At 50.1% G+C, this 12,255-nt stretch overlaps 1 long non-coding RNA gene across 1 annotated transcript in view; it reads left to right on the forward strand.

Moving 5' to 3' along the window:
- Gm16201 overlaps window positions 1–12,255 on the forward strand; it is a 28,983-nt gene that overhangs the window by 9,426 nt on the left and 7,302 nt on the right. Inside the window, exon 2 of the long non-coding RNA XR_389973.3 lies at window positions 3,377–3,463. This is a non-coding gene — a long non-coding RNA (predicted gene 16201). The remainder of the gene's footprint in view (window positions 1–3,376; window positions 3,464–12,255) is intronic.

Here is a 12,255-nt window from a genome sequence, read left to right on the forward strand (position 1 = left end):
ACCATATCGCTCTGAGAGCCATCTCCTACCTCATGCCCATAGACCTGGGCTTTTTGGCCATGAGAAAGGTCAGTGGTGGCTGATAGGCATTATAAAGAGTGGCTAGGGGCCGGAGAGATAGATGGCTCAGCAGTTAAGAGCACTGACTGCTCTTCCGAAGGTCTTGAGTTCAAATCCCAGCAACCACATGGTGGCTCACAACCATCTGTAATGAGATCTGACGCCCTCTTCTGGTGTGTCTGAAGACAGCTACAGTGTACTTATTTATTATAACAATAAGTAATAATAATACAGTGTATTATTATTTATAATAATAAGTAAATATTTATCTAAAAAGAAAAGAGTGGCTAGAAGAGTAGGGGAGGGACAGACTGCTGAAGGTCTGGACCCAATGAGGCCTAGGCTAATCTGTCCTGGTGGAAAGTTGTTCCATAGAAAAAGAGGCATAGTAGCCCCAAGAATTTAGACATGCTGACATTCACACACACACACAGAGAGAGAGAGAGAGAGAGAGAGTGAGAGAGAGAGAGAGAGAGAGAGAGAGAGAGAGAGAATGGAGAGAGTATTTTTGGTTGTTTTGTTTTTCTTCTATGTAGCCCTTGCTGTCCTGGACCTCACTATGTAGACCAGGCTGGCCTCAAACTCTCAGAGATCCACCTGCTTCTGCCTCCCAAGCTCTGGGATTAAAAGCATATGCCACCATGCCTATCCTCAGACACATTTCTGAGTCCCCTGGGCTAGAGGAAGTGTTCTCTCAGGGATACTAGTTGGTAAGAGCCCCACTTTCAGATTTTTGTGGGTCTAAAAAAGAGCCCTCAGAACTAGCCTTCTGGCCCTGCGCCCAAAGGGCCCCAACAGAGGCCCCATCCATCCCCTTCTGCCTCCGTCTGGCACATCATGAAAGCTGCCTCCCATCTGCAGCTGCAGCTACAGTGCTCTCCCCAACCTTGGGCTATGGCCTCGGCCTCACATTTGCAAGAGGAATAGAAGAAATAAGACAAAGAGGAAGAGGGAGAGACAGGCGGGTGAGAGCACAGGGGGACTGAGACTCTGAGTGACAGAGACTGAGGAGAGGATGAGAGACAGAGGGGCCAGGGAACTGTGTGCTTTGCCTTTCCATACCTTCTCCCCTCCTCCAGATTAGAAAACCAACACTTGGTAATAGTAAGGCGATGCACAAGCCCAGAGGGGGGCTTCACACCACGAGAGGTGGAGTACAGCCCAGTGTGGGAACAGCTGTCCCTCTAAAGGTGCGTAAGGCACTGTCTTCTTCCTGGCCATTCAGCTGGACCTGGGGAGGACTGGGATTAGCTAGGTAGTTAACCCAGTATGTTTCCCACAGCCCATAAGGAGTTATGACTATTGTGGGGCTAACTGACCTGTGTTTCAGAGGCCTCTCTCAGGCTGCTGGGCTGATCTCACTGAAGAGCCAGGAGGTTAAGAGTGAAAAAGATTTTAGTTTGAGCCTGGCCTTCCTGGCCATGACTGACAAAAGGTCTTGTGACCCTTTCAAGAACTGGCTATCCAATGGGAATACCCATGGTTACCCCTATGCGAAGTTTCTCCCATAGCACCCCAGTTCCTTGAGTAAACCCTAAACCTATAAACGGGACTGCTAGGGCATGTTGAGGCCAGCTCCCACCCACCAATGGGCCCCAGCCTGAGATTCACAGTGGCAGGGAAGAAAGGCCTGAAGGCAGAAGGGGACACTCCAGACAGGGACCCTCTTCCCATCCTAATGATGAGCCCTCCATCTGCAGCCAGACATTAGGCCCAGGAAGACTTCAGTGTCCGCATCAGCTGATCCTGCTGTCAGGGGCATTGTGGATCCTCCAGCTCCTGCGCAGGCAGTCATGAGGCTGCCTCCCTCTGCTTAGGAGACAGAAAGTATCCTTGTGGATCAGGAGGACGTGCTTGGCACGGAACTGCGACGATAAGCAATGGCCTTCAGGCCGGCTCAGTCACTCCTTCCATTCTGTGCCCTTCAGAGCTTGGGCGGAGCGGGTAGAGGGGAGCTGCAGCTGTCTTCACGTAGAGAACCAGGCTTCAGTCTTCAAGGCAGTCCATCTTGAGGTTCCCAAGGAAAGAGCCCACCACTGTAGCTCAGTAGAGACCTTCATCGGTGCACTGGCCACAGTGTAAGACAGAGCCTCTCCTCCAGAGAGTCCTGGACATGCTAGTGTCCAACATGCCTTGCACACTAGCATGTCTGGCAAACCAACATGATCACTAACCCACTATGCCCTACGGCTCAAAAGCCCCATACCCCAGCATCCTGCACAGACCAACATTCTCCAAATTCAAGTATGCCTCATGGCCCAACATGCCACCCCCCCCAGCCTGTGTATCACATACACCACAGCCCAATATTCCCACCCCTCAGTATGCCCCACAGAGCAACAGGAGCACAACCCAACCTGTCCCACACCCAAATATGTCTCACACTGTAGTATGTCCTATGGCCCAACATTCCCTGGACCCACAAGGTATACCACACCAACATGCCCTGCACACCAACATGCCTCTCCTCTCTCCTTGGGACTAACATCCTGGGAGTTACAGCGGTGCACCCCTAGAACAACCGTAGCTCACCACAACAGTACTGCTCAGACATCTCTTGTGGCCTTAGTGTCCTCACCCACCTGTGGACAGACATGACAGCCCCCCTGGGAGTTTTATAAACTTGCTGCACCCAATAGCCGGGTGATTTTACCCAAGATGTGTGCCCAGGAACTCTTGAGGTCACTCCAAAGACCTGGGCAAGGATGACCCCAAGCTGATGCCACGCCCCAGCCCACAGGAACGATGGCTAGCAAGCATGAACAGGGAAACAGTAGGTAGAAGCAGCAGTCATCGTGTGAGATAATAGGCTGCCCAGGGAGCTGTGTCCCAAGAGGTGTTGCTCACAGCCACAAGCATTTGTCAAATGTCAGGATAATGAACTTGAGAGATTTGTTTACTTGGGTGTTATAGGGGATTGAACCTAGGGGCACCACACATATGAAGTAGATATCCTACGACTGAGCCCTGACCCTAGAAGGTTTGTGGATCATACCATCAGCAAGCAGGTCTCAAATAAAAGTAGAATACAATGAAAGCTGCCCAGCAAAGTGAGGGGTGAAGTCTTCATTCTGAGACAGTTTAACAGCTGATCCTGTGAAGTTTTACCAAATAAACAGGAGACAGATTAGGGAGAGGGCTCAGTGAGTAAAAGCACCTGCTATGAGACTAAGAGGTCCCGGGTTCAAATCCTCAGTACCCATCGAAAAAAGCCAGGCATGGGTGCGTGCTCCTGTAACCCGAGCATTGGCAGAGATGAGCAGATCCTGAGATCTCTGGCCAGCCAGCAGCCTAGCAGAAACTTTTCTAACCTCAGGTTCCATGGGAGATCATCTGAAGGAACAAGGCAGAGCAATAGAGGAAGACACCCAATATCTTCTGTCCTACGCATGTGTGTATACAGGTATGATGTGTGTATGCACATACACAAGCATGGGGCACACTTGGAAGCTATGGTCAGACTTGAATCTCAGAAAACATTGACGTTTTTTTCTTTTTCTTTTTTAATTATATGTATAAATTGACCCATTCCTTGCAGGCTAGGAATGGGTCAAATGATAGCGCTTCTCCTGGTCTTTGGAGTCCTTCAGTCTTCTGACCACAGGCTTGACTATGACAGCAGAAGTGGCATTGTAGATCCAGGCCTCTCCACGTAGTGTTTCCTTCCATTCAGGAACCACAGTGCCAGTGCCAGTGCCAGCGCCCATCTTTTCATCTTGCTTTTGCCTCAGGAGAAACAAGAATGCTTGACGTGCTGGCTGCTTTCAATCTGCCATTTTCTGGAGGAAGATACCATAACTGGTCCCACTTAAAAAAAAAAAAAACACACACAATTTATTTTCTTTGACTGAATGTTTCTCCTGCATGGATATATGTGCACCATGTACAGTCCTGGTGCCCATGGAGGTCAGAGGAGGGTATTGGATCTCCTAGAACTGGAGTTATAAATGGTTGTGAACCAACATATCGGTGCTAAGAATCAAGCTGGGTCTTCTGCACGGGCAGCAGATAGATGCTCATGACTGAGCCCCCGGAGCCCCAGCTCTGGCTGCATTTACTGGGAATCTCGACCTTCTTGGTGTTGTTAGCCATGTCGTCATGGCCTAGGCCTGAACCTGGAAAGCAATATGGAAAATTTCCTCACATAAATACTTCCCGTTTTAGGATACCAAACCCAAAAGTTATGCACTCATCTGAAATTTGAATTCAACTAGGCGCTTTGCATTTTCACCAGCTAAATTTAGTGCGCTTAATACAGTTTACGGAGAGAATGTGGGCTTAAGGTCAGGAACCAGATTTGGATCTTCATTCAGCTGGGAAAGACAGGGGCATTATGGGAAGCCCCCAGGGTTTGGGAAGATTTCTGGCCAGTGAGGTCTAGGCTGCTCTTGGCCCTGGAGGTTGGCGTGGGTTTGGGGGGGGGGGAGAGTAGGGGGGAGCACAGATGGCCCTGGGCTTTGGGTGGAGCTGGCCCCTGCCCCAGGGCTTCATTTCAAGGCTGAGCCTGTCACTCCCTCCAGAGAAATAATCTCAGCTTCTTGATGTTTCTTTCTCTTTCTCCCCTGCCCACACCGACAAATCAGGAACACTAGCAAGCAGTGGGAACTCCCGCTGGCCCTCCAAGGCCACCAAGCAAGCAAACAGTTCAAGTTTAACCCTAGAACAACTGTGGTTGTCATGTCCGGAGGGCTCACCTGACTGCCCACCCCAGGGGACCCTGCTGAACCAGAAGTCAGGAGGCTGCACCTGAGCTGGGTGTCAAGGACACAAATCCATAAGGATTTATAGCATACACACACACACACACACACACACACACACACACACACACACACGCGCGCGCGCGTGCGCGCGCGCGCGCGCATGCATGCAAGCTCCTCACACGTGCATATGTCACACATACACATTCATATATACAAGACAGCCTGCATGTTTAGTTGACTTCTTTTCTGTCCACATGGATTTGGACACCAAACTCAAAGCATATCTAGACCCAGGACTCTAGCTCCGTGTGGTCACTTCCACCAGTTCCTAGAACCTCTTGGAAATGAGCTAAGCTCTTCCAGAGTCAGGAGGAGTCACTATGTTAGGCCCCACCACACCCTGTCCTTGTCTCCTTGATGAGTTGTACAGGAAGAAAATCTAGGCAGGCTTGCTCTTCTTTGGGTTCTTGGGCTAGGCCTGGCTTTCTCAGCATTGCTTGGGCCTGTGGACTCTAACCCTGGCCCCTTCTTCATTTGCTGAAAGGAAATTTAAGAACAGTTAAGTATAGAGTCAGTACCCATGTCTCCTGGCTCCAGCTTTGAGAGCATCTCCGGAGACCTTGACCAAGGGAGAAGCCACCTGGCTTGACCTGGCTGGGCTGACGGGTGTCATTTCTCCAGGGAGTTCCCAGGCCATGCTGTTGTTAATAACACTCCTACCCTGGGCCTTGGTATGGCTGAAAAGGCTGAGTGCCTCCTGAATCTGGAACAATCTAGGAGTGATTCCTCTCTTGTTGGACTTAGGGATGCTGTCCTTGAACAACTAAGGGCAATCATAGACCTCAGTAGACAAGGTCTCTATCTGCAGGTCGGGTCCAGGTTGACCCCAGCTCCAGGTTCACCTACTGTTCAGTGGATCAGAGGGACCAGCAAGCATGTAGGGTTGTGTTGCATGCCCACTTGTGATCTTGTCTGGTGGGAGACCGGGCATGCCTGTGAGTGAACGGGGACTCAGGCTTAGATCTGGGGGTGTGGGAAGTGACAAGAAAACCAGACTTTTGAAGCTTCAGGCTGGGTGGGAGTGGAGGGTGGAGGACATTCCAGGGCCTCACTGCCCCGCAGCCCTCCACGGCTAAGTCTAGGAGGCAGGCATGGTGGAACAGCATAGGAAGGAGAAGCCCACGATGCAGGACGGAGGCTGAGGTGAGGGGTGGCTGGGGCAGGTACCCAAGGTTAGGAGGAGCACCAGTACACTGGGGCAATGGAAGGAAAGAGTCGTAAGGTTTAAAGCAGAGTTGGCAAGGGTGGGGTCGAGGGAGGGAATCTGGCTGTCCCTGGCCGGCTTTGGTGCTCAAGGCAGGCACAGATGGGACATGCTGTCACCTGGCCCGTGTGGCTCGTTCTCATACACTGTCCTGGGATCTCAGGTTGGACAAAGGTGGCTCATTGCTGCCCAGACTGTCCTCTGGGGCTGGTGTCTTGGGTGGTATCCACAGAATAAGGTGCTACTGTGGAGACCAGCACTCAGGCTATTCTGCTCTCTTTACCCCGTCTACCCTCCTTCCATGTAGTCGGTCCAAGGGACAAAGTGAAGTTGCTTAGTAGGGGTAGTCAACAAATGCCCCCTGAAACAAGCCAAGCACCTCGCCACAGAGCTGGCACTCCTGCCTCCGCCTTCCATCTACCCGTCCCTGCTTTTTCTGGTTGGGTAAGATGACACTGAGGTCGAGCACTGACCATGGGAGGTCTTCATCCTCACTGGTCACATTCACTGCTCCTTCAGGGCTCTTTCATAAGTGTGTATGTCCTTTTCAGTTTGTGAAAATGTATTTCAGAAACTCGCATGAATAAGCCACCCCGGGAGTGTGCTCTCTCCCAGGCCTGTAAGGAACCGCCATTTCCATTTTTCATAACTACAAAGCAATGCAGTACCATAGAGTCTGAATTGTACAGGAAGAGGGGATTACTCTCAACTATGTTGGTCTTTTTGTCCAGTCTGTTTTGTATACTTTTTCCACACTCCCCACCTCACCCCTTCGTGTGTATGTGTGTGTGTGTGTGTGTGTGTGCCCCACCCTTTGGTTTCCCATCTTCAGTCATCTGAGGTCTCTCATTTCCTGGACCTGCATCCCAGCCTCTTCTCTGGTATTATGAAGCACCAGAGGTGCCTCATGGATAGGCCCGAGACACACTGACCCTGTGTCTGTGTTGTATCTTTGTCCACATTGGGAGAGCTCCACATCTCATGTGCCCTCTCCAGGGAACTTTACAAGTTTGATATGAACATCAATCATCTCGAGCTGGGTGGTGGTGGTGCACGCCATTAATCCCAACACTCAGGAGGCAGGGCAGGTAGATTTCTGAGTTCAAGGCCAGCCTGGTCTACAGAGTGACAGCCAAGGCTACACAGAAAAACCCTGTCTCGAAAAAAACAAAACAAAACAAAACAAAAAAAGAAAAAGAAGAAAAAGAAAAAGAAAAAGAAAAGAGAAGAAGGGCTGGAGAGATGGCTCAGCGGTTAAGAGCACTGACTGCTCTTCTAAAGGTCCTGATTTCAATTCCCAGCATCCACATGGTGCTCACAACCATCTGTAATGGGATCTGATGCCCTCTTCTGGTGTGTCTGAAGACAGTGACAGTATATTCACATATAAAAAAATAAATCTTTAAAAAAAAAAGAAGAAAACAGAAAGGGTAGGGATGTGGAGTGAGGAAAACTGGACTTTCCTCATTATGTGTAGCAACCTTCACGGAAGTAAGAGAGATGCCCAGACTGGCCACTTGGGGTTATCCCGAGTCTGAGAATACGTGAACAGTCAGCAGCTGAAGGGTTAACTACCTTCAATTCATCAGTTTAAGCCAACCCCTGCTGGTATAACCCTGGAAGACTTAGGGGGCCAGTGTTTCTCATTTGCAAATGTAGAAACTGCTCAGCTGGACTCCCAGGTCTCTGCAGACACTGCCCAGGGACAGGAGTGTCTAGCAGCATTTTATTTACATTCATGTGTGTCCCCGAGTGTTAACAGAGTTTGAGGGCAAAAGCAACCTGGAACAGACTCAGCCACTCCCCCAACATGCCAATCAGAGAGTCCAGTAGTGGTGAGGGCTAGAGAGTGGACTCACTGGGAAGAAGAGATTACAAGGCTCAGTGACCCGAGTCCACATTCAGGGAGCAAGTGGGAACTTTAAGATGTTACAGAAAAGAGAAGAGGGGTTAGGTTGAATAACTGATGGAGCGCGTGGCCCTGGTCAGGCCAGTGGTCTGATTGGTCAGTATTCTAGTTCTGCATATGTCATCACTTCAGGCCACTAGGTGCTCACTCAGGTTCTGGGGTGCAACACTACTGTCATGAAATCCATTCTCTTTAGGGAATGTGGTAAGTCCTGCAAGTGATGTCATTCCATGGGGCTAGCTTCCTTCCTCTCTGTAAAGATGTTTAGTGCATGCCAGCTCCCCTGGGAATGCAGTGTAACTGCAGGAGTGAGGCTGGAGGGAAATGCTAACGAGATGACAATGGCCAAGAGGGGACAATGGGGTGACTTAGTGATTCAGAGATGTGTTCTCCCCACAGCTCCCAGAGATGCTGTCTAAGACAGGCATGGTGGCTCGTGACTACAATCTCATCTCCTGAGTGGCTGAAGCAGGAGGACTACCAGGAGACGGAGGCCACATGAATAGGATTGCTTCAAGTTTTTGGCCAGTCTCAGTCATATAACAAGACCCTGTCTTAGAAAATAAACAGCCTGGGGTTGTGGCCCAAGTCTTTAATTCTAGCACTCAGAGATAGTGGATGGCTCTCTATGAGTTCAAGACCAGCCTGGTTTACCTGAGACCATATTTAGAAGAAGAAGAAAGAGGAAGAGGAGTCCTAGGTACTAGGAGTACAAGTGTGTACCACCGCATCCGTAGTGAATTCTTTCTTATGGGCTCTTAATTTGTTCTGGTCTTTTTCATATTACGCTTATTGCAGAGCAGGAACAACTATAAAATAAAAATTTAAAGGCAAACACAGCAAAACCTGGATCCTGTGGCTCCACCAGCGTTTCATGGTCTTAGCTCCTGCCTTAAATTCATGGGAGAGATTTCCACCAAATAGCACGGGACACTGGCTGGCTCTGTGTTGGCACTAGGTCCGCCCCATAGCGCTTGCCCTCTCCTCTCTCTCTCTCTCTCTCTCCCCCCCCTTTCTCCTCCCCCTTTCTCTGTCTCTATTACCCTCTCAACTCCCCTCCCCATGCCCTGAATCAACTCTATTCTATACTATACCATCGTGTGTGGCTGGTCCCTCAGGGGGAAGGGATGGCTCAGAATGGGCCCGCAGAGGCACCCCTTCCCCCACAGCTTACTACACCACCACCAAACATATTCCTTCTTATATTTTTTTATAAAACACAACACTTTGTAACTCACCAGAAAGTCTCTAGTTTCTCTGAACTGGGGCTGAACCTGGGTATTTCCACAAGCAGCCGCAGAGAGCAAGGGTAAAACCCAGCCACAGCGTCAGGTCAGTCTTCACTTCCTGGGTGTGCTGCAGGGGGATCCCCCAGCAACCTCCTCCACTTACGTTTGAGGAGATCAGGTGTCTCTGCCCCAGGTGTGGGAGGTGGGTCTATATTCCTATAATGGAATTCCTATAATGAGCCTTAAATTTTGAACTATCTCAGGGTCAGACTGCACACCCTAATCTAAGCACTTGGGAATCAGAGGCAAGTGGATCTCTGAATGTGAGACCAGCTTGGTCTACATAAGAGTTCCAGAACAGCCAGGGCTACATAGAGACCCTGTCTCAAAACAAATTCTGGGGTAAGACGTCTTGACATGTTAGATCCATGAGGGAGAAACCCCTGAGACCAAGGAAGAGAAAACATCAATTGGATCATAAAACCTAGAGAATGGGTTTTCTTTCCAAAGACAGCGGTGAAATGTGGGGTGGGGTGGCTAGGGTCCCCATTCCATTTGCCCTCAACTGGTTTTGTTTTAAAGAATTATGTATATGAGGACACTGTAGCTGTTTTCAGACACACCAGAAGAGGGCATCAGATTTCATTACAGATGGTTGTGAGCCACCATGTAGTTGCTGGGAATTGAACTCAGGACTCCTGGAAGAACAGTCAGTGCTCTTAACTGCTGAGCTATATCTCCAGCCCCCTCAACTTTTTTTTTTTTGAGACAGAGTCTATTATCTGGAACTTGCTCTGTAGATCAGGCTGGCCTCGAAATCACAGGAATCTGTTTACTGCTTGCCTCAGCCTCCTGAGTCCTGGGATTAAACTAGGCATGTGCGTCCACACCTGCAGTTCCATAAACCTCCTCCAGGTGGCACCCTAAGCTAACTCTCTCTCTCTCTCTCTCTCTCTCTCTCTCTCTCTCTCTCTCTCTCTCTCTCTCTCTCTCTTTCCCCTCCCGCTCTGTCCCTCCCTCCCTCCCTCCGTCCCTTTCTCCCTTCCCCCTCCATCAGTTTACTGAAACCAGGTGCTCCTAGCCAGGACAAACACACATGAGGATTGTCCCCGAGGCAAGCAGCTTGCTGTATTAGAGTGGCTCCATCCACCTCCAAAATTATAGTTTGTAATTGTTAATTTTGTCAACTTGAATCTAGAACTTTTTGAGAAGAGAGTCTCAGTGAAGGCCTATCTGTGGGGATTATGTTGATTATGTTAATTGTGGCAGGAAGATCTGTCCACTGTGGGTAAAAAAGATACCACGCTGAGTGCTGAGCGTAAGCAGGCATGCACGCATGCACGCTTTTCTCTGTTTCTGATTATAGGCACAACAGGACCAGCTCCCTTAAGTTTCAGCTGCTGTGACTTCTCCACTGTGATGCGCTGGAACTTGAGCTCTGAGCTGAGACAAGCCCATTGTCACAGTATTTTGTCAAAGTAACTGGAAATGTAACTAAGACAGTCCCAAGTGGAAACTCTAGACATACAGACAGCATGGGTGTTTCTCCTGAGAGGACAATGGCTTAGAAAGAGGTCAAATGACAATGTGGTCTGGGATGAGAAAGTGGAAGCCTGGAGCTGCGGGCACAGGGAGACACCAGGATCAAATTCTCAGTGGACAGAAGACAATTGCCAACATATCCTGAAGGGTCCCAGGCACAGCGGCCCAGGGTTCAGCATCTTGTGGGGTTGGCACCTCTAAGCCATCACTGTGGTCCTGACCCTGCTCTTGCGTGACTAAATGGCTTCTTTCAGGTCACCTCAGCATGGGTACTCTAGTTAGTTCCTCATGCCTGGGGAACTCTAGCTCAAGTCAGGCCTCTCTGCCTCGCCTGCTTCCTGGAGTGTGGCTTTGGGTGGGCAAGCCAGGTCTTGCCTACGAACCACCAAGGAGGTGCCTGTTACCTGAGCCACAACACATGCTCGAGTACTGAGTGGGTCCGGCCTTGAGGGAGTGGCATGATCACCCGAAGTCTTGTTTTTTTTTTTTTCCCAGCTACATTTTTTTTTTTTTTTTTTTTTTTTGCCTAAAGCCCAAAACAGGCTGGCCCAGGCCCAGTCCACAAGGCCCAGGAGGCAGTGTTGGATCAGGGAGGAGCAGCTGGTGCAGGAGCCACAGCCTGTCGGCCTCCTGGATTGCATCTTTGCCATCCATCTTGAGGCTGCCATTATGGCACCAGTACTGGCCATCACACTATACAAACATAATGTCACATATACAGTCATGTATACAATCGCAGTGTCACAGCCACAAAGCATCACAGAGTCAATACACAGCCACACACGCTCAGAATGTCATGCGGTTATATACAATCACACATTGTCACAGCACTGGGGACATAGTCACACAGTGTTGCTGACAGTCATACACAGTTTCACACTGTTCACATATACAGTCACACACATTGTCCCACATGCATTCGCACAAAAGTCTACAACACTGGCCTTCTGCCAGGCCAGTACTGCCAGTGGTAGTCTTCCTGCCCATAGAAGCAGCAGCCTCCACGTGTGTTTTTGTGGGATCCATGTCTGTGCATGCACCTGGCCCGGAAAGCTGGCCTGAACTGTCACTGTGTGAGGGGACTTGGAGGGCTGGCCGGGTCTACAGCTGTCTGGGCCTGTGCTGACTGAGCCCCATGGCCCTCCCTGTTCTTCCCGCCTCCCTGAGGTACAAGCCTGGCTTTACCCCTAGTACTGTGGCAGCTTCTACATCTGGAAGGTTCTACAGCCACTTAGGGAAGGTTTCTGCCTTGGACACTAGGAACCTATCCATGCCCCATGCATCAGAGGTGTCCCCCTCCACAGTGTACTTTGGCTAGTACTAAAGTAAGACAATAGGGGCTACTCTCCTGAAGGTGTCCTGCTTCTGCTCGGAACAAAGCTTTGCCAATCCACTGACCACGGGGACCAGTGCTGACAGAGCCAGAGACAGGGACACTGCCCTACTGACTGGAGCTCTGAAAAGTGACTCAGCATAGGCCCGGTGGTAGGCTCTGCGGCTGGTGACTCGCTTCTGACTCACAGAGGAAACTGGGCCTGCAGCTCTGGG

This window comes from Mus musculus, chromosome 7 (genome assembly GCF_000001635.26).
Source record: "Mus musculus strain C57BL/6J chromosome 7, GRCm38.p6 C57BL/6J".
NCBI classification, from domain to species: domain Eukaryota; kingdom Metazoa; phylum Chordata; class Mammalia; order Rodentia; family Muridae; genus Mus; species Mus musculus.